Source organism: Callorhinchus milii, unplaced genomic scaffold (genome assembly GCF_018977255.1).
Source record: "Callorhinchus milii isolate IMCB2004 unplaced genomic scaffold, IMCB_Cmil_1.0 Scaffold4, whole genome shotgun sequence".
Classification (NCBI taxonomy): domain Eukaryota; kingdom Metazoa; phylum Chordata; class Chondrichthyes; order Chimaeriformes; family Callorhinchidae; genus Callorhinchus; species Callorhinchus milii.
In genome coordinates, this window is record NW_024704745.1 from 46,919,675 (window position 1) to 46,946,859 (window position 27,185).

Consider the following 27,185-nt stretch of genomic DNA (forward strand, 5'->3'; position numbering starts at 1 on the left):
GTGTGTGGAGTAAGGAAACTTGCCTAAAATTTCACCCTGCCCAGGAATTGAACTCAGGCTCTCTTACTTTTGAATTGAGTGTTCTAACCACTATGCTACAGGACTTTTGCAGGTTATCTAAGAATTTGTAGATGCTTTTTAAAATCACTTACTGTCATCCTACCTGTGGCAGACATGCCATATGTATATTACATTACAAGTGCACATTTCGTGCAGTCTAGGCCAGAGATGTTACTTCACAAAATATAATGGATTAGAAATTAAAGTGAAATATAGCCACAGATGGCAGCTTATCATTGCCAGTAATGTCCCATAAACAATGAGATGATTTGTCAATTTATTTGAATTCAGGGTAAATTTCGATTACGGAGTATAAAATGCAATCAGTATAGATTTTTAAAAAATATATTTCCTAATTTCACCTCCTGTCTTCTCCTGAAGATGCTGGTTCTTGCCCGACAATTTGCTATTTCACGGTTGCCTGTGGCAAGTTATCATTCTTCAAAGCGAACCCTATGCATTTCAGCCAAGCTATTGATCTTTCAAGACACCATAGTTGATCCCAATTTGGTCCAATCCTACATCCAGACACATTTTTTTCAGTACAGATCACTGGATAATTATCGGTCATGGAAACGTTTCACAAGCTCAAGGACATTGAGTTCAACACAGTGAGTTGTTGAGCTCTGGAATGCATTGCCTGAAAGAGTGGTGGAAGCCGATTTGATAACAGCTTTTACACAACAACAACAACAAAATTACATTTATAGAGCGCCTTTCACATAGGGAGGATGTCCCAAGGCGCTGGACAGTCAGAGGTCAGGACCCGAGCATGGGGGAGGGGTGGGGTAGGGGTGAGGGAAGCAGAGAGGTGGGAGGGCGACCGAAGGCACGAACGAAGAGGAGGGAAGTGAGGCAAAGGGACTGTGGGATGGAGTTCCAGAGTGGGGGCAGAGAGGCTGAAAGCTCGGCCACCGATGGTAGGGTGGGTCGGGCGGGAGACATGGAGCACACCGGAGCCCGCTGAATGGAGGGAGCGGGCAGGTTGGTAGGAAGTCAGCAGGTCAGAGAGGTAGGAGGGGGCAAGGCCATGGATGGCCTTGAAAGTGAGGACGAGGATCTTTTAAGAGAGAAGTAGATAATTATTTGGGGAGGACAAGTTTGTACGGCTATGTTTAGAGCAGGGAACTGGGATTGGTTTGGATAGCTCTTTTCAAAGAGCCTGCACAGACACGAGGGGCCGAATGGCCTCCTTCTGCGCTGTATAATTCTATGAATCTATGATTCAATTGCAGTGATTCTGATGTACTCCAGCTAAGATTAGTTAACTCAACAGAGATAAATGATCAAACTTGATTCCTTCCTTGTCTATATGGCTCAGTCCCACATTGGGCAGTAAATTGTAAGCTGATGCAAAATAGGGAGTTTACCATTTACCATTACTTTTTAAGTTAAAAATCTTTAATTTATCGTAGATTATGTCACTCCTTAATTTACAGATTAAAACATTTGTTACAGTAGCAACCCAGGAGCCACTACTCACCAAAAGAGTTTATCTCCGACTTCAGCTCAACATGTTCAATAATAGAGCATTTTCAAAAAGGAAAGCATTCGCAGTTTGTAACTATTGAATAAATTAAAATAAATTCCATTTGAGGAAAATTACTTCACACACACACACAGGCAGCCTATTGGGATTACTTCCAAGGGCTCATGTATTCATCAATTGTCAACAGGTATGCTAATTTGGCGAATAGTGCCTTAATGTTTTGATACTGTGACCAAAATAAATTGCGATTGACCTTATTGTTTAATTTTCCTTTTTTTCATTAACTGTGTTTCATATGTAACCTGAGACGGCCTACATGCAGTTCTAACAATTCTTGTGTTTTCATGAATAAACTAAAAGTCACTGAAGATATGGAGCAAAACAAATGTTGCTTTTCTTTAAAAGTCAGTTTCTTCTTCCAGCATTTTCCACCATCACGTGTTAAACCAGAACAGGTAGCTAACATTGGGTTGAGATAAAGTTATAATGCTTTTTATCTTGATTCCTACTGTGTTATTCATCTTACCGGTTTATCTTTTGCGAACCAGCCCAATGAGTAAAGAATATGTCCAGCTTAAAGTCATTAACCTCGGAATCAGTGTCATGAAATTGGAAATATAATCCTCAAATATAGCTGAGGTTGTTTTTCTCTGAGCAACTAGTTTTCTCTGCAGTCTCAAATAGCCCTGTATTCATCCATGGCGTTACTGGTAAAGCCTCTTTTCTCTTCATCTCTGAATCTGTAATCCTTCTATCATGTTTGAGCACATATTTCTTTGCCAGATCAAATGGAAAAACACTTGGCATCCAAAAAAACTTAACATCAAAGCATCCTTTGCTAACCTATCATAAGAATGAATTATTCTGCATAGAGTTACCTTTTCCCTTCATAGGATAGTACTGCTGATTCTGTCAGGAATCTTTCAAATTTCTCCCAACAACAACCACAACAAACAACAAATTTACATTCACGTCGGAAGGACATCCCAATGCACTGGACAGTTTCCAGCCGAGCTGAGGTGGGAGCCAAGGGGGAGGGGGCCAAGCCTGCATCTTGGACGTACGAGAAATAAAGCACTGTTGGTTGGTTTATAGCAGTCACTATGTGACGACAAGTCCAACCTTGACCAGTGAGGGGTCGAGGGCAGGAATGTCAGTGTCACAATCACATAAGACTAAGATTAATTTGATACAACAACAACAACAACAGAATTAAAGCAGCAGTCAAAATCATTATATCCAGATAAACCATTTTTGAGGTCTGTCAACACCTGGCAAAAGACCTTTAAATTTAACACAACATTGATTCGAGTTTCTCACTTCTCATCCTCGTCCTCACTTTCAAGGCCATCCATGGCCTTGCCCCTCCTACCTCTCTGACCTGCTGACCCTCTACCAACCTGCCTGCTCCCTCCGTTCAGTGGGCTCCGGTCTGCTCCACGTCTCCAGCTCAACCCACCATCGGTGGCCGGGCTTTCAGCCTCTCTGACCCCATACTCTGGAACTCCATCCCACGGTCCCTTTGCCTTGCTTCCTCCCTTAGCTCCTTCAAGGCTGGTCTCAAGACCCCTCTCTTCGATCGTGTCTTTGGTCGCCCTCCCACCTCTCTGCCTTCGGGTCCCGACCCCTTACTCTTCAGCTCTTTGGGACGTCCTCCCGACGTGAAAGGCGCTCTATAAATGTAATTTTGTTGTTGTTGTTTTGTGTTGGACCCTCAAAACACTCATTTAATTTGAGGAATGAACAAATTTGCCATCGTCTTTGAAACAATATCCACAGACTCTCAGCAGATTCGCACTTGAGTGTGTTTACATTGGAAGACAATGCTCTCTGAACTTCTCTCAGATGTATTGGAACCAACACTGTTGAATGCGAAAAGCACATACACACACACCACACACACACACACACATACACGGTGGCTTGACAGCTTTTTGATTTGAAGATTTGTCACACAGGGATTCCCTACCCTAGAGTCCTTTTCAACCTCAATATTCCTTCATTTGAACTTGATGTTACATAATTGATTTTAACCCAGATATTGGGCTGGTGCGAATCAATATGGTTTGATAATGAAATTCATTCAGTTCCATTTTAGTTACAATTAAAGTGGTACAGATACAATATGCCCATAACCTTACTGGGTTATTTTTCCTTGTGCCTTTATCCTGTTCAGTCAGCAAGCCACCATATTTGACCCAAGGCTCTCTCTTTTAAAATAAGACTGTCAATACTCATATGTTACTCAGTAGGCAGACGGACGTAAAGTGCTTACTTTCGGGCACTTGTTGTTCATCGTTATTAATTTCAGTCCCTACACTGTCTCTGATCCATCTGCTCTGCAGAGGCTGGGTTTGGTGTGAGGTGAGAAACTGCAGCTGATGAAACTGATTTTTTAATTTTTTTTAAATTTATTTATTTATTTATTTGTTTGTTTGTTTGTTTGTTTGTTTGTTTGTTTGTTTGGTTGGTTGGTTGGTTGGTTGTTTGTTTATTTTTATTTATTTATTATTTATTTATTATTTATTATTTATTATTTATTTATTATTTATTATTTATTATTTATTATTTATTATTTATTATTTATTTATTTATTTTGATCAGCCGAATATCTGTCACATGAAACCCATCACCGAGGGCTGGCTCGATTCCAACATTCTATTGTCAGGCATGTCACTTGGAGCCAGTTCACCTCCAAGGAGACCCTGCTTACTGGTCTTACAAGTATCTTCCCGCAAGGAACTTGCATTTTATAACAACTTATATCAATACAACACAAAGCGCTTTACAGTAAATAATGCCAAATAATATTTACCTTTGCACGAATATTGTGTTCAGAACAACACTAGAAGTTGTGGGAGAAACTCCTTTGTCTGTTGTAAGTCGTGTCATAGGATCTTTAACATCCATCTTTGAGCACCGGGTAAACATGAGCTTGGGGTAATGTCTCATCCAAAGGTTGGCATCTCCGACAGTGGAATACTCCATAGATGCTGCCTGACCTGCTGAGTGTTCCCAGCTGTCTTTCTTTTCAAACATTTAACCATGTTGTGTCCATCTTTGTGGAGTCCTGTAGCTCAGTGGTTAGAGCACTCGCTTTGCAAGTGAGAGACCTGAGTTCAATTCCAGGCAGGGCGAAACCTTGGGCAAGTTTCCTTACTCCACACGCCTAATAATAATCCCTCCAAAACCCAATACAATAATAAATTAATAATTTTCAATCTACGGTTGTTTGTGGGACATTGCTGTGCGCAATTGGCTGCCGCGTTCGCCCACAAATATACAGTCAATTCACTTTACAGTATGTTCTGTGAAGCGCTTTGGGACGTCCTCCTGACGTGAAAAGCGCTATATCAAATGCAAGGATTATTATTATTATTATTATTATTATCTTATTTATGGTAGACTTTTGCAGTACATTAAGCATTTCTCAGTTCTTAATTTCTCACCATTTAGACAATATTCTGTTTTGCTATTTTTGGATCCATAGTGGATGACCTCACGCTTCCCCACATTGAATTCCATCTGCCACAGTTTTGCCCACTCACTTAATCTGTCTAAATTCCTTTGTAACTTCCTACTCCCAATTACACAATTTACTGTGCCTCCTAACTTTGTGTCATCTGCAAATTTGGATATACAACTCTCTTTTCCTTCATCCAAGTCACATATATATTGCCATACTAATTCAATAGAACTATTTGAAAAAATAACTAAAATAACTAAAGTAGTAGATGAGAGCTGTATAGTGCATATAATGTCCACTGATATTCAGGATAATTTGATAACATTTCACATGGGAGACTTCTAAAAAAGGTCTTAACTAGGATTGAAATCTGCCCGTATCCTCCGTTCCTCTGGTTCCGGTCTGCTCCACATCCCCCGCCCCAACCGCCCTACCATCGGTGGTCGGGCCTTCAGCCTCTCAGCCCCAAGGCTCTGGAACTCCATCCCCCAGTGCCTTCGCCGCCTCCTCCCTTTCCTCCTTCAAGGCCGGTCTCAAGACCTTTCTCTTTGACCGTGCCTTCAGCTCCCCTCTCGACTCTCTACCCCCTCCTCGCTCCCTCCCTTCCCTCCCCTCACCCTGACCATTTTCCCCCCTGCTCAGGTCCTGACCCAACTGTACAGCGCCTTGGGACGTCCTCCCGACGTGAAAGGCGCTCAATAAATGGAATCTTGTTGTTGTTGTTGTTGTTGGTTCAGCATCAGGAAGCAAATATGATGATAAATGGAAAAAAGTTCTCTCTGGAAAGTGTTAGTGGAGTTCTCAAAGATCTGTTCAGAGTCTCATGCGGTTCCCAAGATTAAAAAAAATCACAGGTGAGAACTTCTTGTGACACTGTAAAATGTGCTGATGATATCAAGCTATGTGAGCATATGAATAACATGAGGATAAATAGCAGAAATAATATCTGGATGAAAAAATAGCAGGTAGATTTTAATGTAGATAAATGTAAGGTAATGAATAGGGGAGCCTGAAGTTGATGTGCATGGAATGAAGGAGGGAACATTAGCAAAAATGCATAAGGAAAAAAGTATGCGATTATTGATCATTGACTAACAATTTTCCACAAAATGTGGAGCTGCTGTCAATGAAGCTGATAAAGCAGCGGGTTACAATTTGAGAAGATTTGATCATAAGCTGTAAACTGTTCTTCCAACCTTCTATATACGATGAAAGTCATAATTATTGCATCAAATTTGTGTAAAAACATCTGAACTTTGAGCTGATAATTAATAAGTGGAAGTACTTTTTCGCAGACTTCGGCCTGTAGTTAGGACAAAAGCCAAGGACCAAAGCCATTGTGTTTAATGCTGCAGCAGCCACCATTGTTTTTTCCGATAGAAAAGAACGATCTGGCTCAGTTGGTTGTATCACCTCTGAATCGGAAGGTTATGGGTTAAAGCCCAATATTGGGATTTTGATGTGACAGTCTTGGCTGACACTCCAATACAGTTCTGGGGGAACATTGCATTGCAAGCGAGAGACCTGAGTTCAATTCCAGGCAGGGCGAAACCTTGGGCAAGTTTCCTTACTCCACACGCCTAATAATAATCCCTCCGAAACCAAAAAACAATAATAAATTGGTCATTTTCAATCTACGACTGTTTGTGGGACATTGCTGTGTGCAATTGGCTGCCGCATTCGCCCACAAATATATACAGTCAATTCACTTTACAGTGTATTTTGTGAAGCGCTTTGGGACGTCCTCCCGACGTGAAAAGCGCTATATCAAATGCAAGGATTATTATTAATATTATTGTCAGAGATGTCATCCTTCAGATGGAATGTAAAACCGAGGTCCCATTTTCAAGTTCAGGTGAATCTCCTGGTATCCTGGTATCGTCACTTCATAGCTGTTTGCAGAGTGTTAATGTGTGCTGTTTGAAATTGCTGTTTGGTGGAGGTTTTGGAGCCGTTGCCATCAGCTTTCTTCAAGTAAAATCATTGTAACAGAGTCACATTCACAGACTAGTCCATGTCTTTAGTTAACAACAGGTTGGAATTCTCAACAATGTAATAATTAAAATGTCAAATGTACCACCGCCCCCCACCCCTGATCTTATAACAAGACATGTGAAGTATTACATAATTTTTTCCCCAAAATGTTCTCTCCTCAAGTCAATGGCTCATTTGGCATTTAGTTCTACAAATGGAATACCCTCTTATCTTGTTCAAGTAACAATTCTTTATCTGTGAGCCCAGATAATGAGTCTTAATGTTTTCCTTCAGTGGACAAGAACAACAAAACTAATTGTAGCATAACCACTACTACTTTTTGAGGATTTAAGCAGGTTGAGTAGGATTTGATAGAGTACTCAACGTGACACAGATAAAATGACTGAACTATTTTAGTGGATTTCTGCATAATTTGAAGATGTTTCAGAAATACAATTAGATCTTTTGTTCAGGATAACCAGGAACCAATATCTAAATATATGAAGTAATGATTACAATAATGAAAATTGTTTTTGGCCTTTTATTAATTAAATGGGATTGCAATAATAAACCTAGAAAACTTGATATTGTGGAGTCCTGTAGCTCAGTGGTTAGAGCACTCGCTTTGCAAGTGAGAGACCTGAGTTCAATTCCAGGCAGAGGGCGAAACCTTGGGCAAGTTTCCTTACTCCACACGCCTAATAATAATCCCTCCAAAAAAAACCAAAACACTAATAGATTGGTCATTTTCAATCTACGACTGTTTGTGGGACATTGCTGTGCGCAATTGCTGCCGCGTTCGCCCACAAATATACAGTCAATTCACTTTACAGTATATTCTGTGAAGCGCTTTGGGACATCCTCCCGATGTGAAAAGCGCTATATCAAATGCAAGGATTATTATTATTATTATTATTATTACTGATCTGCCTGAGAACAATTACCTCAACACATGGGAAGGGACTTTCCAGGACCATATGGCTCTTTTTTACATAAGTAAGGAAATTTTCTGTCGCATCAGAGAGGATTTTTATCTCTTAACGTTTTGTTAGGGCTCTTCAATAAGTTCTCTGCTTCAAATTTTTAATATAATAATTAAAGTTCGCAACATAACAAGGACTGAAAACCATTTCACATCCAATGCATTTGAGCTTGTATTCTGGTTCTCAACATTAATTTAGGATTTGGATTCTTAAATAATTCTGCAAAAAAAAATATTTTTTAAGCATTCCCTCTTCATTTTTAACATTGATAACCATTTGCTCAGTTCCATCAATTTGTTTTCGGTTACGAGGTCAAGCTACTCAGCCATGGACTCCAACATTATTTTTAATGCAAGTATCAACCTTTGCTCAAATGCTATTAAAGGTGCTGTAACGGTTAGCTGATCAACGGTATACCAGCATATGAGATGAGGCAGGAAAGAAATGAGAGCTTATGTCAGAGGTGGATCACTTTGCAATGCTTCCTCTCCTCTACCACCCCTCCTGCCTGAGCTTCTGAACCAAATCTAAAAACACAACTAAGAAAACTTAGCACAAGGGTCACAGAGGTTTTAAATGTCACCATGACTCACTTCAAACCAATGACGACTGAGGTCTCTTGTCTGACATGCTAGCAGGCTTGTTCTTAAATTAGGTTTTATGGCAGAGATTTATAAGAGAGATACTGTTCACAATGAAGGGAAACGGCGTGGCCAAGATTAATGATTGGAAATGATTGAGGCTTTGGGTATTGTGTGAGGCCACAAGACTAAAGAATTAGGATGTAGATTGTTGCAAACCCTGCAAGATACTGATTTGCCTGAATATTACCCATCTTTAGTTTGTTTTCATAAAAAGAGCATAAATAAATGCTACAAAGAAGTAAGCAAAGTGCTGTGATTCTAGAAATAACAAAGTAAGTAGAGCTTAACTGAACTGGTATTCCAGTTGAATATAACTTAGAAATTCCAATTCTAATTTTCATGTTGGTCATTTCTACTGTTGTATGAGCCATACCGAGGGTGTTACTGACTATATTTTGAATTATACTGTAGAATTATACTGACTATATATTTTGCTTTGTATCATTTGCGAAACTAACTAAGCAATGATTTCATTGATTGGTATTTAGAGTGGAAATTTTGTATCCTCTCCCCCCAGAAGTTATTATTAGACGTTCTTGGTGGATTTATAAGTCATGATGAAGGGGATAAAGAGATCTTATCCTTGGATATGGGAGTAGTGCCTGAGGAATGGAGGGTTGCAAATGTTACACCTCTGTTCAAAAAAGGGGAGCGAGATAAACCTGGTAACTACAGGCCAGTCAGCCTAACGTCGGAGGTGGGGAAACTTCTAGATACCATAATCCGGGCAAAATTAATTTTCACCGAGGACAACATACGTTAATTAATGACAGTCAACACAGATTTTTTAAGGCAAATCATGCCTGACAAACTTAACTGAGCTCTTTGATGATATAACAGAGAAGATTAATGAAGGTAGTGCAGTTGATGTAGTGTATATGGACTTTCAGAAGGCATTTGATAAGGTGCCACATAATAGTCTAGTTAGCAAAATTGAAGCCTACGGGATAAAAGGGACAGTGGCAGCATGGATACGAAATTGGCCTGGGAGCCAGAAAGCAGAGGGTAGTGGTGAATGGTTGTTTTTCAGATTGGAGGGAAGTATACCGTGGTATCCACTGCTCTTTGTGATATACATAAGTGACTTGGACTTAGGCATAGAGAGCAAAAGTTTAAAGTTTGCAGATGATACAAAACTCGGGAACGTAGTAAGCAGTGAGGAGCAAGGTAGCAGACTGCAAGGCAACATAGACGTACTGGTGAAATGGGCAGACTCTTGGTAGATGAAGTTTAATGCAGAGAAATATGAGATGATGCATTTTGAGTGGAAGAATGAGGAGAGGCAATATACAATAAATGGTACAGTTTTAAAGGAGTAAAGAGACCCGGCGGTTCACATACACAGGTATTTGAAGGTGGCAGGACAGGTTGATAGAGCTGTTAAAAAAAAGGATATGGGATCCTTGGCTTTATAAATAGAGGCATAGTGTACAAAAGCAAGGAAGTTCTGCTAAACCTTTATAAGTCACTGGCTAGGCCTAAGCTGGAGTATTGTGTACAATTCTGGGCATCACATTCTGAGTATATAACTTGAAGGATATCAAGGCCTTGGAGATGGGGCAGAGGACATTTACCAGAATGGTACCAGGGATGAGGAACTTCAGTTATGTGGAGAAAATAGAGAAGCTGGGTTTGTTTTGAGGGATTTTGACAGAGTAGGTAGGGAGAAACTGTTTCCACCGGCAGGGGACATAGATTCAAGATAATTAGCAAAAGAACTAGAGAGGAGATGATGAGAATTTTTTATACACAGAGAGTCTAGAATGCACTGCCTGAAAGGGTGGTGGAAACAGATTCAATAACAACTTTCAAAGGGGAATTGGATAGATATTCGAAGAGGAAAAATTTGCAAGGATATGGGGAAAGAGTGGGGCAGCAGGACAGATTGGGTAGCTTTTCCAAAGAAAAGCTTTTCCACAGTCACGATGGACCAAATAGCCTCCTTCTGTGCTATAATATTCTATGATTATCCTCATCATTGCTAGATATAAAGGGATTTGTACCTATCCTGATGACTAGTAGAGGCATTGCCTGGTATTGCACTAAGTCATACAGACGAGGATTTGCAGGTTCAATGTCAGGTCTACATTGAGTTAGCTTACCTCAGCCCATGTTTAGATAGCTCCAATTTGCATCAGTGCCTCAAAAGGAATATCATTTCTGTTATGAAATATCCCATCTTTCAACTCACTCAGGTCTAAAATATTCTTTCCGCCTTTTGCACTTAGTAGCACGTTGAATGCTATCAGGTAAGTTTAGTACAGCCGCACAGTAAAGCTCCTTCTGACTAGCTTCAAGATTAGGAAAATGCCTATGTTTGCAGCTCACTAGATTTTAATTTCCCAAGACAACTTTCGGATCAAGATTGAAAAGTTAATGTTAAATTTGTGGTGAATTATTTACAATTCATGGGATTGGACTTGTGATCGCTAGGAATTAGGTTAAGATTTCTGAAATTAATTTCACATGGGACCCTTATTGCTAACAAATGGTAGATGGATGGAGATCACACCAATCTAGGTTGCCTTCAGATTGAGGTGTAAGAGGTAAAGAAGGAAGTCTGAATTCACTGCACAACTGCACACTTACTCCTCCCTAGTTCTGTCTTTATTAGAGTCCTAACCTTTTTTCAACTTTGAATATAATTTAAAAATCATTGTATTTGGTATTTAACACTCCTAGATATTACCCCACTTGAGGGGCGCTATATAAATGCAAGTTGTTATTTCAATATTTCATGTCAGGAGGAATTCACAAAGTGTGTCACAGGATAATCATATATTTGTAGGTACTGTGGGAGCCAATTTGCGCACAGCAATGTCCCATAAACAGCCACAAAGTGAATGACCAATTTTATCTGGAAGATTGTTGGCACATAATGGGACTAGATTGGGCATAAATATCAAAAACAATTTTTCATAGAAAATGTTATCAAAATCAATCAATACTCTGTTAACTCTCCCCCATCTCCTGACTGAACAAAATGTGCAAGATGTTAGTTGTGGATGTGGCACGTTCGTATGCACATTTTAAGCAGCAGTAGCATTTTCAAAACATGAGTTCACCAAGTTTACTAGAGAGGTTTCATTGAAGAAGGGCCTTTGCTCCATATGATTTCATCCATAATACCAGGCGTTGTGTTCCTGTTACACGAAGCTGATTTTTTAAATAAGTCAATTGTGCTAGCGCTACAAGGCTTCCTAGTAGCCTGTTGTTGATTGCCCTCTGTCTCAAGAAACATTTCTTTAACTAATGGTGTACTGGATAGAGCTACAGATTTAAAGACCAGTTGTGTGTTTGTATGTGGCAGCCAGGTGGGGAAAGTTCAGGCTCGGCTATGATGCCCTCTTCAGTCAAATGGCTGGCCAACACTCAAAGCCGAGGCTTACATATGAACTAGTGGTTGCCACATTTGACTTGCAAGTGAGAGAACCTCGGTTCAATTCCCGGGTGTTAGTCAATTGGTGGATCGCTTCTCGGAGGTAATAATCCCTCAAAATAAATTGGGTCACTCAATCCATTACTGTTTGTGGGACATTGCTGTGCACAATTAGCTGTTTCACCCACAAAATACACAGTCAAATCATTTACAATATATTCTGTGAAGTGTTTTGAGAAGTCTCAATGACATGTTAAGGCACTATATCAAATGCAAGTATTATTATTATTGTTAAGGCAGGGTACCAGAGGGTACCCAGCAACTGTGGAACTGTACCTCAGCAAAAGAGGAGGGTAGACCAGAAGCAGGGAAACATTGGGAAGGAAATTGGCCCACAAAATATACAGGCAATTCATTTTACAGTATATTCTGTGAAGTGCTTTGAGACCTCCTGAAGACGTGATAAGGTGTATATCAAATGCAAGAATTATTATTATAATAAGTGGATAAATAACTAAATAAGTATTTCCTTGCATCTGTTCCTCTAAATGTGTTTCTAACAACCCTGAACTTCTACTTTCTTGTCCTGCAGCTTTAGCAAGTCATTTATCATTCTATGGAATAAATAAGTGTTGTATCATTACTTAAGCAGGTTCCAATATGGAGGACCGCTGATAGTCACACACATAAATCAGAATCATCATTAGTTAGTCCTCTGTGTCACGAAAAAGATCTGTATTTGTCGATCAAAAAATAAATCAATTTCAAGCCTGAGAGTCTTTATTCTAATTCTGTAAACACACTCAGAAAATAATCTCTAACATATAACCCATCAATCTTTAGAGCAAAAAAGGGAGCTCTCTGCTGATCGAAGAATTCATTACAAGATGAATTAGTTAACAACATTGTAGGTTTGCAAAAGTGTTTAGTTTTATGATTCTAACAGTGCATATATTGTGGGTTATTAAATAAAAAAGGAAGATTTACATTATTGGCTGGTTTACTTTAACAAAATGAATTTGACTACTTTTATTTTTTCTAAGTTGGTTTGCATTCCATATTTTTCTAGTGGCAAACTTGGCAGGAATTTCATTTCCAGCCATTTGCAAGGGATAACAGTCACAGGGACTGCTTAACTGTTGAAAACACTTTCAGTGATCTTTCTCCTTTCTCCAACCAAGCTTTAAAAGGCTGACCTAGTTATGTCAAGGCAAATTATGGCAAGCTATTGAGATGTAGGTCTTAATGTGATCAAGGCTTTGATGTGCAATTTTAACACTTTTTAAAAAAAAACACTCACTTTTGGAGCCTTTCATTTAAAACAAAACCAGCTGAATAAATTAAATCTGAAAAAGTCTCTCTCCTGGGACTCTTTAACTTCATGGAATTTCAATGCTTAGGGCAGTTACAACTTTTTAAGAACCTGTATTGAATTTCCCTTGCAGTTTGCAGGCAAAGAACATGAACCTAAGAAGGGTTATACTGCAAGAAATATATAACGGTGCATATCACTGCAAAACATAACCTTGTAATAATATCCTTTCATCAAACATATAACTGAGATTCATCACTGTTACATTGCAAGGATCTAAGACTTCGGCCCTAAATCTTGTGAATATACAGCTCCCCCATTGTAAAATTTACAGCTCCGCATTATAAAATGGTTTAAGGTAACAGGCAATACCAGATGCTGATGTATTCTTGGGATCAAGTAAAATACACTGCACAGTCCAGCTACATTCTGGCGTTTTCCTTCTTCTGATTGCTCATACTGTCGGTTACTCTCTCTTTCCATTATTGTATATGTACATATTTTACTTTACTTTTACTACAAAGTAGAGAAGCTATGCAAATATTGATTTATGATTTTGTTTTCCACCACCCAGATAGACAGTGTGAAACATACAGTGTTCTCTCTGTACATTCAATATAACACCATATATATTTTATTACGCCAATATTGTCATATAATAGGAGCAAAAATTCAACATTCACAAAATGGAAATCGCTGAATTAATTCCAGCTTCTGGTTTGTGCCTCAAATCGCTTTCCTGAAAAATTTGTTAAGAAAAAATGGACTTCATATTTTTGATTTTGGCCGGCCGTTCTCCTATCAGACCATTTATCAGCCAAGTGGAGGCAAGAAAAGTCATACAAAAGGTCAGAAAGCAAAATGATAGTTACAAAAGAGTAATGTGCCAGCTTTCCGGATCGCCATATTTGTTACAGGAAGCTAACTGGCTTTGAAATGGTACAGTTTTTATCCCCAATGAAGCAGCTCCAGCAATGATGATTATTTTGAGTTTTAATAAGAATTGTTACAAGAATTGTGGGTATTTTACTATTTTCCGGTATCTTTTAAGATACCGTCATCTACTTCCACAGGGAATCACTACTAACTATATATATATATATATATTCCACATGTACAGGGAATCACATTATAATGTTGTCCCCTGGATCCGATAGCTCAGAGGCCATGTTATAACTGAATCACAAACAAAGTCATGTTCCACATCGGTCGGTTGCTGCTGATGTCACTTCCTGTACAGGAAGTGCCAGAGAAGTCACTTCCTGCATGGTGTTCACCTATGCTAAGCTTTTCCAGCGAGGAACACACTACCCATTGCAACTTAATAGGAGCCAAGTGGGAAGAATCCCCATCCAGAGTGAAATTTCTGCCCCTCCTCGCTAACTGGTCTGTATTAACAGAAGTGTTTTGGTGAGATTGTGGAGTCCTGTAGCTCAGTGGTTAGAGCACTCGCCTTGCAAGCGAGAGACCTGGGTTCTATTTCCAGCAGGACAAAATGTTTGGTAAGTTTCCTTACTCCACACGCCTCTGTTTACCTAGCAGTAAGTAGGAACCCAGTTGTTAGGCGATTGGTGGATCGCTTTCCGGGGATAATAAACCCTCAAGAAAAAAACGATAATAATTTGGTCACTCAATCCATGACAGTGGGACACTGCTATGCACAATTGGCTGCCACATTTTGCCCACAAATATACAGTCAATTCACTTTACAGTATACTCTGTGAAATGCCTTGAGACGTTTAGAAGACGTGATAAGCGCTATACCAATGGCAAGGATTATTATTATTATTGCTGGTGAGCGTCTAAAAATGTGGTAACTGCAAAAATATTTTTTTTCTTCCATGATTGTCAGAGCACACATGTCTTACAATTAGATAAGGAATGGCAGTCATATATTTTGATTGAAATGTGAACTTAGCAGCTGCCTCAGAGTTAATGGGTTCACCAATAACATGCCAGTAAGGCACAAAGTGCCAGATTTCTGAAAGTTTTTGACACCAGAAACTGTGGTTAACATGTGATTTACAGCTTATTTGGGAAGGTTATTGCAAGAAATTCTGCTGCTTAGTAAGAAGTCTCGTTAATGTGAAAGACTGCAGTTAAAGAAAAGGATCAATTTTCCAGGCTCTGTGCCTTCAGGCTGATTCATTGCTCTTATTGTTCTCCAGGGGGTTGGGTGTAGATTTTCTCATTCAGATTCCCAGACTGCCTACGAACTGCCAATGTTTTAATATAAAATATGGGATGCATACTGAAAAGAAAATTCATTTATAAGGAGCTATTAACAACGTAATTTTATGAGCTCCATTTTGTTTTGTGCAATAATTTGAATTACTTTTGTCAAGAGCTGGGCAGAGCCTTTTTTGTGCATTCTTGGAGTCAGAAGCATCAGGGGAATGGTGGCTTCATCCCTTAGCTAAGTTCTTTCGAGTGAGAGAGGTTTGATAGAAATGGTTGTGCTTTGCAGAACATTCTTAGTCAGACAGTGATACAGCCAAAATGTCTTATCGGAGCATCATCAATTTGATTAAACTTACTTTTTATAAAAATAACCTAAGTAAATAAAGCGCTGGAGGCACCACAGTAGAAGAGTAATAAGCACTTATGGATATGAGCAATTCATACTGTGGTTTGCAGATTCCAGAACACACCCAGTGTTGTGCCTGCAGTACCATTTTGTCAGTGCACTGTTAGGAAGCAGAGGAGCATGATTTGTAGCAAATGACAAAAGTAATCAAATCTATGGGGATGGAAACCACAACATACGAGATGTGATAATTGTCATTAGTTCTCATTATCAATCCACAGAAAATTCCACCTGTCAATAACCTGAGTGTGTCCACTTCCCCTTTCCACTCATCTCCAACTTCATCACGTTTGTTGGGCCTGGAGCTGTCATTGAACTTACTGGTTTAAATTGAGTTAACACTTTATCCTCATACTCAAATACCACAATCCACTGCCAGCAGCTCCAATGGTTGTCCCTGAAAGCTTAACGCCTCCTTCAGATCCAACCATTTTGGGAAAGACGGTGAAAATCACAACTGATTTTACATACTGACTTTCTCTTCTGCACATTTCATGCTGTGATAATTATTGCCAGTGTTAATTGTTAACACATGGCCTGTTGCACTTCCACCTCTAAACCATTTTGGCTCTAGTTCCTTATTCTTCCCAAAATGTACCACTTAACATTTCTTCAAATTAAACAATATTTGCCACCCACATCCCTGAGAAATGACGTGAATAGTTCAACAAAATGTCAGAAAGCAAAATGTTAGCTGCTAAACAGCCTTTGCGAGCAGTTGGGCAAACCACCTTTTTGGAGAATTTCCAAATTTGGTAACAAATGGTAATTTCTCCGTAAAATTTCAGAAATCACAATCATTGCAGTAACCTCCGGATTTAGAATATCACATTTTCAACCACAATGTGAACTATTATGAATCTTAGTTTTATGTGTTTTACTTTGGACTAGATGGGCCTTTCCAGTCTGACACATTCCTGTGTAACAATGTTTTCCAATTTCTCCAATACAGGAAGAAAAAAAGACTATGAGGACAAAGGAGTGTGTGTGTAGTATCCATAAACTATCCATGTAGGTGTTCACCTGCAAATACACAGTCTCTAACCTTTACTCTGAATCCTGCGAAGTGCTTTGAGATGTTTCAATGACGTAAAAAGTGCTATATCATGTGCAAGGATTATTATATATTGGTTGCGACTGTGTAGATAGAAATGCACTGTGCATGGGGCTAGACAGAAAGTAAAAATTGTCAGCTTAAGTACAGTCATGCACAGAGAAAAATATTTCATGCTGAGTTGTAAATTCTGTTGAAGTCAAAAGGTTACAGAAAGCTTTCTGCTTCTGTTAAGATATGTCCTGGAAATTTATGATGGTCCTTGGAGACACAACAATGAGAGCCCCTTCAGGATTTAATCCAAAACACAAGCTACAGAATACAGCAATGCTTTTGAATTGAGTGCTTCTCCGCAGGAAGGAAGGAAGGACATGTAGGGCATGACACCCTGGACTGTGCTCATACAGTTCTCACAGCTCAGGTGTGGGCCATCGACACTTCTCTCATTCTCTAACCCAAAGCTTGTGACATTGGAATAAAGGCAAAAGAACAGAGGGGAAAAAAGTGGTGAGGAATATTATCAACATCATCAAAAAACATGATGCTTTGCACCAAATGAATGTACATTGTAGTATTTGCCATTTATTAGTTCTTTTTAAATTTTAGGCTGATGTGCCCTGAGAGTGGCCTGCTCAGCTGGTAAAAAGTCATAAAAATTTGTGAAGAGCACTGAGTTCATCCCTCCTCAGCAGATGAAAATAAATGTTCAACAAAAAAAAACTTGTAGGGAATTTGTAAATCTAAAATTTAAAAAACCAAAAAACACTCATCTCAAAATAAAAAACATAAATAATGGGAAAATGGAAAAAAAAATCTACTTGCATGTAGAGGGTGTGCTACCACCTGTTGGATAACGTTAATGCTAGCAATACATCACAAACACCACAACATTATCCCATAAATCTAGATATGATGTATTATTCTATTGCTCGTCTACTGCTGTCAATTTGCTTTGAAATAACTGCTGTGAAAGGAACCTGCGGCAAAAAGTATCACAAGAGGTTTGGATTATTTGTGGTCAGCTGGGTGTCTGACACCTATGGAAACTCATCACCATGCTTAAGAGTATCCAAACCAAACCGAGAATTCCATGCATTCCACCACACTCCAGGAAATTCCAGAGGTATTTGTTGGAATAGAATGCGCATTCTCTGCCCGGGGGGACGCATCCTGCTTACCTAATTCTGGGAAATATTAGGCAAGTTTGGCAAGAGCAAAGGCTTGGGAACCCCAGAGTGTGCGTTGGGGTACTGTTGGAGTCTAACCAGCTAAAAAAACATAGTTTGCCATTGAGTGCACTGCCTGGCAAGTTTTTCCATTGTTTGTTCAGCTAGGACTACCCAACTCATTTGGGCTTTGACTTACAAGGTAAACAACAATAATAACAACAACAAAATGTATATAGCGCCTTTCATGCGGGGATAGCATCCCAGGAACTGATTAGGAGTATTCCCTGCCCCCAGTGACTGGTCTGCTCTTCCAAGTCCTGCCGATGAGCCAACCTAGCTGTGCTGTCTATAGTAGTGCCCTGGAGTACTGCGGACCCACCTGGCTCAGGAACCGGATTACTGAGACCGCCACAGAGGGTTCGCTTGATTCTGACATTTGGATGAAGAAGGCCCTTCACCCCTATTTGATCTTACACTTCCAGAATAACCAGCCTCCCATCTTCCTATTCCAGCATCAAGCTGCTCCTTAAATATGCAGCACTCACCTCCCTTTCTGGTAACTTGTTCAAATTGATAATTACCATCTGGCTATTGCAAAGAAGCACTTGCTGCTGTCTATCCTAAAATTGCCATGGCAGGGTATTTAAGATTCATACAAAATCACAGAATCATTACATGCCTTACTTAGAGATTTCTGGAATGGGTTTGAAAATGTGATGTTTGCAGTAGGATTCATTAATAGATGTTAATGGGGAATCTTACTGGTAACCAGCAGGACATCATGGTTGACTCCACACCCTCTGGCATGGAGGGTGCTATATAAATCCAAGTTGTTGTTGTTGTAGATACCTAGCCTTAAGTACCAGCAGTGGATCACATGTTTTTGCAAATTGGGCATAATGAACTCCTTTTTACGAGCAGGATTCCCCATGAAGTCACTTAGTCTTTTAGTGAAACCTGTTGCAAACTGCTGCATTTTCAATCCCATATTAAAAATCTCTAAGTAAAGCATAAAATTCTAAAAATACAGTCAGTCAATATAGTAATAAAGTAATAATCCTTGCATTTGATAAAGCACCTTATCACATTGATGAGACATCGCAAAACGCTTCACATAATATATTGTAAAGTGGATTCACTGTGTATTTTGTGGGCAAAACATGGTAGCCAATTGCGCACAGCAGTGTCCCATAGTCTCAAAATTGAAGCTAAATTTAAGAATTGTCACAATTAAAAATTTTAAGACACTATTATAGATCTGAAATTCTATCTAATCTTACCTTACAAGACCACTAAATGTGACAATCACTTAAATTCAATAATAATAATAATAATCCTTGCAATTGATAGTGCCTTATCACATCATTCAGATATCTCAAAGCGCTTCACAGAATATACTGTAAAGTGGATTGACTGTATTTTGAAGGCGAAACATATCAAACCAGTTGCGCGCAGCAATATCCCACAAACAGCCATGCAGTGAGTGGCCAATTTTTATTTTGGGGTATTGTTGGCCAGGACTCTAGGAGAAACTCCCTTCTCTTTTCGAATAGTGCCATGAGATCTTTAACATCCACGTGAACAGGCAGATGGGACCTCATCTCATTCGAAGAACGTCACCTCCGACAATGCTACACGTTCCCAGCAGTGCATTGGAGTGTCAGCTAAGACAATGTGATTGTGCCCCAAGTCCTGATGTGGGGCTTGAACCCACAACCTTCTGACAGCTGGTTTTCTGTGGTTCCTTAAGGCAAAATGATGTTAAGGCTGAGGCTGAAATATTTGTGGATTTGGAGGAGTCCTGCATTAAAAGAAAGAGCCAACTAATTTTGGAATTTATGCTCAAAGTCTTCACTGAGCTGATACTTTGGTATATTCCTGCTATTGTTGAAAAACATGTGTTTTTGCAATTGTAAAACTGCTTTTGGAAAGCAGATTTATAATTGGGAAGTCCTCAGTGGGCAAATGAGATCAGATAACATTTCTTCACATAGAGGAATATGAAAATGAGGAACATACAGGCCCCGGAGGCCTACAGAAGCAAAATCAATTGGGATGTTTGAAAGGGAGATGGAAAGATCCTTGAGAAGTAAGGTTATTATTATTAAGGCTATGGAGGAATTGGGATTTATAAATTAATAAACTGGATATATAATAAATGCCCTCCTCCTGTTCCTAAATTCCTAAGGAGAATTGGAATAATATCCCTTTAACGGCAGTTATGAGAAAAGCAGAGGCATCATTATTGGAATAATTTATTTGAGAACTCAGAATAAGGATTTAAAATCCTTTTCTGGATTCTCAGAAAACAAATTTAGCTGCACATTGTGTAACTTCAGTGTTTTATAGCTTCACTCTGAGACAATGTATATAGTAGTTCTTATCAAACCATAATTTTTAACAGTTAAAGCCCTGTGTTTGTGGGCGAGGGAAGGAATGAAGAAACATAAATTAATATTGCTTAATACCAGAGATAACCCCAATATTCAGCAGCCTATCTGCATTCACATTGACAGCACCTAGCAAATTCTTCACATAATTTAAATGTGACTAAAATATGCATGGGAGCAATAAAATGATTTGCAACAGAGTGAAAGGGAAGCCTTTCACACCACTAATATGGTGTTTAAAATAATAGAACAAAATGTTTCACTGTAAAAGTAGTTTCAAAATTAAAAACAAATCGTCTTCATACAGTGACCAATTTGAAAACAAATCACATACTTACATGGAATTAGCTCGCTGACAATCCATTTAAAATCTTATATAGCAATTATAGAGGTTAACATTAGAGCTTGGTGGGAATAAAAACTTACATTTTATGTTGCAATTTCATGAAAAAAATAAACTCAAAGCATTGTACAAAATACAATTGGTAAGAAATGATATGAATATTGTTATATAGGCAGCTAATCTGCACCAGCAACGTCCCATAAATTTGGATTCGGAGGTCAATGTAAAACAGGTTAACAGGGAGAAAGACTCCATATATCTCTGAAATAACAATGGCAGGGCAGACCCTTTACTCCCACTTGAATCACAAGTCAGGTGGAAAATAAAATTAATGATATAAAGAATGGGATAATGATTCAGAATGGTGTTTCATAGACATCATCTCACAAATAACAAGTGAAATTAAAATTGAAGTGGAAAACATAATCAGAACATTGTTTTCTAGGAAACTTGCAAAGAAAGGATCTTTTCTTTTGGTCAATTTATACATTTGTACAAGAGCAAGCTTATCTCATAACATAATAGAAATTATAGCACAGAAAGAGATCAAATTTGTCTCCGTTTCTTCACTTCTAACTAATCTAATTCCAATTCCATGCTCTTTCCCTCTACCTTTTTATTTTGTTTCTCTCCAAATTCCCTTTAAACTTTAACTTCTCAGCTTCCACAGCCACTCGTGGCAAAGCATTGCATGTTTTACTAGCCGTTGGTAGTAGTGGGTGTTGCCTCATCCCAGCACCGGTAAGAGGGGAGAGAATTCGTTCACTCCCTTCACTTTTCCCTTTTTGTCACATCTTTCATACTCACACTCCTTTCTTTCACATGCTCACTTTCCCTCACATTTCATACTCACTGTCTCTCTCCTCTTTCTCTCCCATATACCCACACTCCCTCATACTAATTCTCCCTTCTCTCTCACGCATTCATTCCTTTGTCTGAAAATTCAGTGATGTCCTCAAAGCTAGATGTGAGCCTGGCCCAGTTGGGGACCATTTTGCCTCTAAGTCAGACGGTTGTGGGTTCAAGTCCTTTAACAATAATCCTTGCATTTGATACAGTGCTTTATCACGTCAGACGGTTGTGGGTTCAAGTTTTTTAACAATAATCCTTGCATTTGATACAGTGCTTTATCACGTCATTGAGATATCTCAAGGTGCTTCACAGAATATATTGTAAAGTGGATTGACTGTGTACACTGCATTTTGTGGGTGAAATGTGGCAGCCAATTGCATACAGAGGTGTTTGACAAATAATCGTGGATTGAGTGACCAAATTTTTGCATTTATTTTTTGGAGGGATTTTTACCCCTGGAAGCAAATTGCTCAATTGACTGGGTTCCTACATGCTGCTAGGTAAATAAAGGGTTGTGGAGCAAGGAAACTTGCCCAAGGTTTCATACCACCTGGGAATTGATTCAGGTCCTCTTGTTTGTGAGGCGAGAGCTCTAACAACTGTGCCGCGGGACACCTGTATCAGGACTTAAAGAGTACTACATTGTCAGAGGTGCCATCCTTTGGATGAGATTTTGGACTGGGATCCTTTCCTTTTGTTCAGATGGACGTTGAAATCCCACAGCAGTATTCAAAAAGAGAAAAGAGTTTCTCCAGTACTCTGGCCAATAATCCTCCAGATAAAATCACTCACTTCACGGTGGTTTGTGAGACATTGATGTCTGCAGATTGACTTACATATTCACTTATGATACAATCACGACACTTTACAGTAAATCTTGTGAAGTGCTGGATGATTGATCATTTTGATAGTGTGATAAGGCACTATATGCAAGGATTATTGGATTATAAAACTTTAGATTAAATTAGTCAATCGTGATCAATTATCTAAAACTCCAAGACTCTCCTTAGTCAGTACCTGCCTTTGTTTCCAGTGCTCCGAGATACTACTCTGCCTGAAAAGTGCTACATAAATGCAAGTTGTTGTTGGTTTTAACTTTTCAAAGAGCAATATGACTGGTTCTGTGATTGAAGAACTTCAAATTAAGAGGAGAGACTGAACATGTTTTTTGTTGGAAAAAGATGGAGGAGAGAGGAAGAGGGAAACAAGACACAGCTCTTTAACATGGTGAGAGATATAGATGATGTAAAAGTAAACAGGCTGTGAGACTGAGAACTAAAGTGCTTACATATTAAATTAAAATGTCTTCAAACTGTGTTGGTGTTCTTCAAGACACGCAATCATATGATATCTGTTTTGAAGCTTGATACCTCAGTTTGAAGTGTGATCAAGTTGGCCAGCGTTGAACAGGTGAGCAAAATGACAGCATTGGTCATATAATCGGTAGGACATCACAAAGCAGAAGCACTCTCTAATGGCCACTTTTGATCGCTCTCTTTATATTAGAATTTCATGGACCCTAACATCATCAAATTGTATCAAAGCACTTCACAAGATTTACTGTAAAGTGTAGTGACTCTGTATTTGTAGGTGAAAATGGAGGGCAGTTTGCACTTATCAATGCCTTGGAACAGGTATACATTTTATAATTTATATCATTATTCACTGAACAAAAAATTCCAACACCACCAACATTTCCTATATATTTAGTTCCATTTAATACCACAATTACATCCAGGGCCAATTATTTTAGTTCGTCACAACTAAGCTTGATTTATTATATGAGAATATCCAAACCTCTTCACACCCTGGTGCTGTTTCATTATTTTCTCATTACTCCAATGAATTCAAAACCACATGACCGGCTGATTAATCTTTCAATCCTTATTCTGCCACATTTCTTTACAAACCTGTTCTACTCCTGCAGTGTTTTGGATTACAATATCATATAGTTCCACTTTTTTCTTAATCTCTTTCATGCTTTTCTGCTTGTATTGGAGAAATCACCTTAACATCATCGGCTATTTAATATGTTAAACTCAGCTCAAAGGGACCTCCAGCACAAACTTGTAACGTTTTATTCAAAGCAAAGGTGTGGTGGACTTACTAAAACAGAACTCAAACAGTCCTGAGAAAAATAAGACGAAATTGCATTGTTCCATTGTGAATAACCCAGTTAAACATATTTTATTTTTAAACTAAACTAAGCATGGAACACATTAGAATTAAATATTTAAACCCAGTGCTGGTTTGTTACAAGGTGGAATTGTTTGTGTTGTTCTGTGTCCCGACTGTTTTAAGTTGGGACACAGAAAAACACAAACAATTCCACCTTGTAACAAAACCTAGAATATGACTCAACGTAATGCTATTTGCTCAATGAGTAGTGTTTTTTTACTGTAAGATACTTCTACTCACACTGCAAACAATTTAATCCAGTTGCAATAAGAAGATAAATGGGATTTAGACTAATTAAAAGAAAACACTGTACATTGCATAATGAAGCAAGTCATTATGATTTTAGTATGAGCACTAGAAAAAACAGAAGGACATCTTAGTTTGTACAGTCGATGGATTAATAGGTTTATTTCCCCAACCTGTTTTTGTTAATAGAGTTTCATTAACATTTCAAATTAGAAGCACACAACAATAATTACATTTAGCAAAAGTGCACATTTGTTGACTAAGGATAAAGACTGGACTTTAATCTAGACAACATTCTGATTTTTCTCAATGTCAAATATGATGCCATTCAGCTAGTGACAGATTCTGGTCCCTTGCAAAAGGTACTGCAGTCAATATAACAAAGGTTCAGTGTGTCACAATAGACTGGTTTCAGCTAGATGTTAATAAATGTCTTTTCATTTTGGAATTTTCTTCACATAGTTGAGATACAGAGGCAGTGTTTTGTCAACCTTTAGATAGACAATACTTGAAGAGCTATAATACTAACGGTGAGTGGAAATGTGATGAGCCATATTTGCAATAAGTATGCAAAAAGTGTGCTGTGCACAAACTGCAATTACAAGATAAGGCTATTATCTTTTAATGCAAATTGGTGCAAAAGCTACCACTGTCAGATGGTGCTGGGGACAGATAAATCAATTCGCATTAGGAGAAAATGTGGAAGGTAAAAAATGAAAAGTATTTCCAATGTCAGCTATTGTAGACCCAGACAACATTACGTCTGTGTACTTAGGACATTGAAGTAGAGTACAGGCAAACCTTAGTTTATTTTAAATTAACTCCCCAGTGTGATCAAGAGCAAATCAGTTATCAAACATAGTGAGAGGATTCAGTGCATGTATCAAACCAGAATTAGGGCTCCTCTCCATCAGTGGTATCCAGGTTCCTGATGGACAATTTTTTTAAATTACAAGGAAATAACTTGAGACTTTAGTGCTCAGGGAAATGGAGTCCAGGTTTAATATTGTGTAAATCATTTTCTTTGGTTCAGTTGATGATGGATTCTAACTGTAAAATCATTTGGATATTGTGAGTTAGAGCACTGAAAAAGAATTATAGATAAATGACTTCCAAATTAAGATTCAATTTAACATGTTTCCAAAATTCTGCACAGTCTTATATTTCAGACAATAATCTTAGCCATTTGAATAATTTTAGTTTTCTGGTTACCCATTTGTGCCTCCTTCCACTGCCTCTCCTGAATCTACAGCTGCTGCTCCTGCCTTTACTAAGTGCCACTTCCTCTGACTCAAATAAATGATATCCTCACCAGATGCTTTTCACCAGAAAGACCCTTTCCACAACCTGCTGTGACATCCACTTCTACCAGCGCCATCTGTCATGGTTCTCTGCCTCCTACAGTGTCTCTAAATGCACAACTCAAACTAGCATTGAATCTGAAACTGAATCATTGTTAGTTTCTATCAGAATTAATAGGCAGATGGAGTTTAATTCTTAACACTTTTCTTATTAAGAATTTATTTCCTTGAAATATCAAAGTTTTAAATGTGTGAATTCTGCAGCATATTCAATGTTTTACAAATGTGCTAATTACAAATTTCTTACTTAAGAAATCTGCTAAGATATACCACAGATTAGAGACCAACAATTGGACCAGCGTTTCTAGAATTACTGAACATTTCTTTCTCTCTGAAAAACGAGTGCAGTGCAGCCAAGTGGAACTTTACCCAGCGGAGCGAAAAATAAACCTCATACATTTCATAGCAATGGAATGTGAGTTAACATGGTCTAGCCTCGGGAAGTCTGGCTGAAGAACGTGTTAGTCTACTAAAGCCATTTAAGAAGTATTTTTGACTGAAGCTTGAGTTCGGTCATCTTGACTGCATTCTCACTCACATAATACCCTTATAATGTGGCTAAGGGATGCACTAATGTAAATAAGGTGTGAAAAAGAACTGTAAGAAGGGCATCAAATAAGAAATGTCAATAAGAATCACAATATCATGTATAAAAAGGAAATCCCTAACTGATAGGTGGTCTCATCAAGTAATTCAGCTGATGGTTTTAATGCCTATTTTTTTCAGAACAGAAATCATTTTTTTTCAAAAAGTTAAACGTTTTCTTAAAGGAGATTTGTTTTACAAGGTGAAACATGCAACAAGATTAAGAATAACGTGGTTAAGGTACCATGACTGTTAGTGCTCTCTGCTCCTTACAGATAGAACAAGCTGGAATAGTTTTTGAAACTAAAAAATAGTGGTAATTTCTTCACTCAATACACCTAAAGGTAACTGTGAAGAAATCAATGTTACTATGGCAATAGGATAATAACTCAAATAAAATTATTTTAATTTCTGTCGACTAGCTTGTAAACATAACTGAGCTTGAAATTAATTTCTCTCTAGTTTATGCTGTCAATGCTACCACACTCTGTCACTTACTGTCACTCTTGGCAGTGAAGATCACACTTGTGCTATTCTTGTTGATCTTAGTAAGGAAGCAACTAATGCAAACATAAAACACCTGGGTTCAATAAGGCCTTACAGTAGGTCTTACCACAGATCGTTTTTAATCCACTCCATCGTGGAATCTACTCAACCATTTGCACTGGCAAATCTCCACTTATCAGTAAATTTGGCAGGTGAACATGTCTTACTCACCATTATTTGGCTTCCATCAAAGTTAGTGAAGAATCAGGCACCAACGTCAGTATATTTAGAGCTGATTAGAGTAACAGCTTCAAGCATGTTAGATTTTGTAAGACCCTTGAATAATGCATAAACATTGAATTGTGAAATAACCTGATCTGCTCTACAAATAGGAATTGTTTTTTTTAATTGAGAAAGACGATTAGCCATAATGCAGCCCAAGGTTGAGGAGAAGCCATGATAAATCAAAAACTGACTTTCGATGGCTGACACCAAGCTTAGGTTTTAAAAGCCAGTAGATTACAAGATGAAGGGAAGAATGAGAGAGATAAGGTTCCTTGAGCCTTGTGTTCTGGGAGGAACAAGATTTTTTTCAATATTTTGATGATGCTGTGCAAGTGAACACAT

General features: G+C 38.5%; 1 protein-coding gene across 2 annotated transcripts in view; it reads left to right on the forward strand.

Annotated features, from left to right (window-relative positions):
- The window catches only part of fgf14 (fibroblast growth factor 14), a 342,659-nt gene that overhangs the window by 310,482 nt on the left and 4,992 nt on the right, over positions 1 to 27,185 (forward strand). The window lies entirely within an intron of this gene.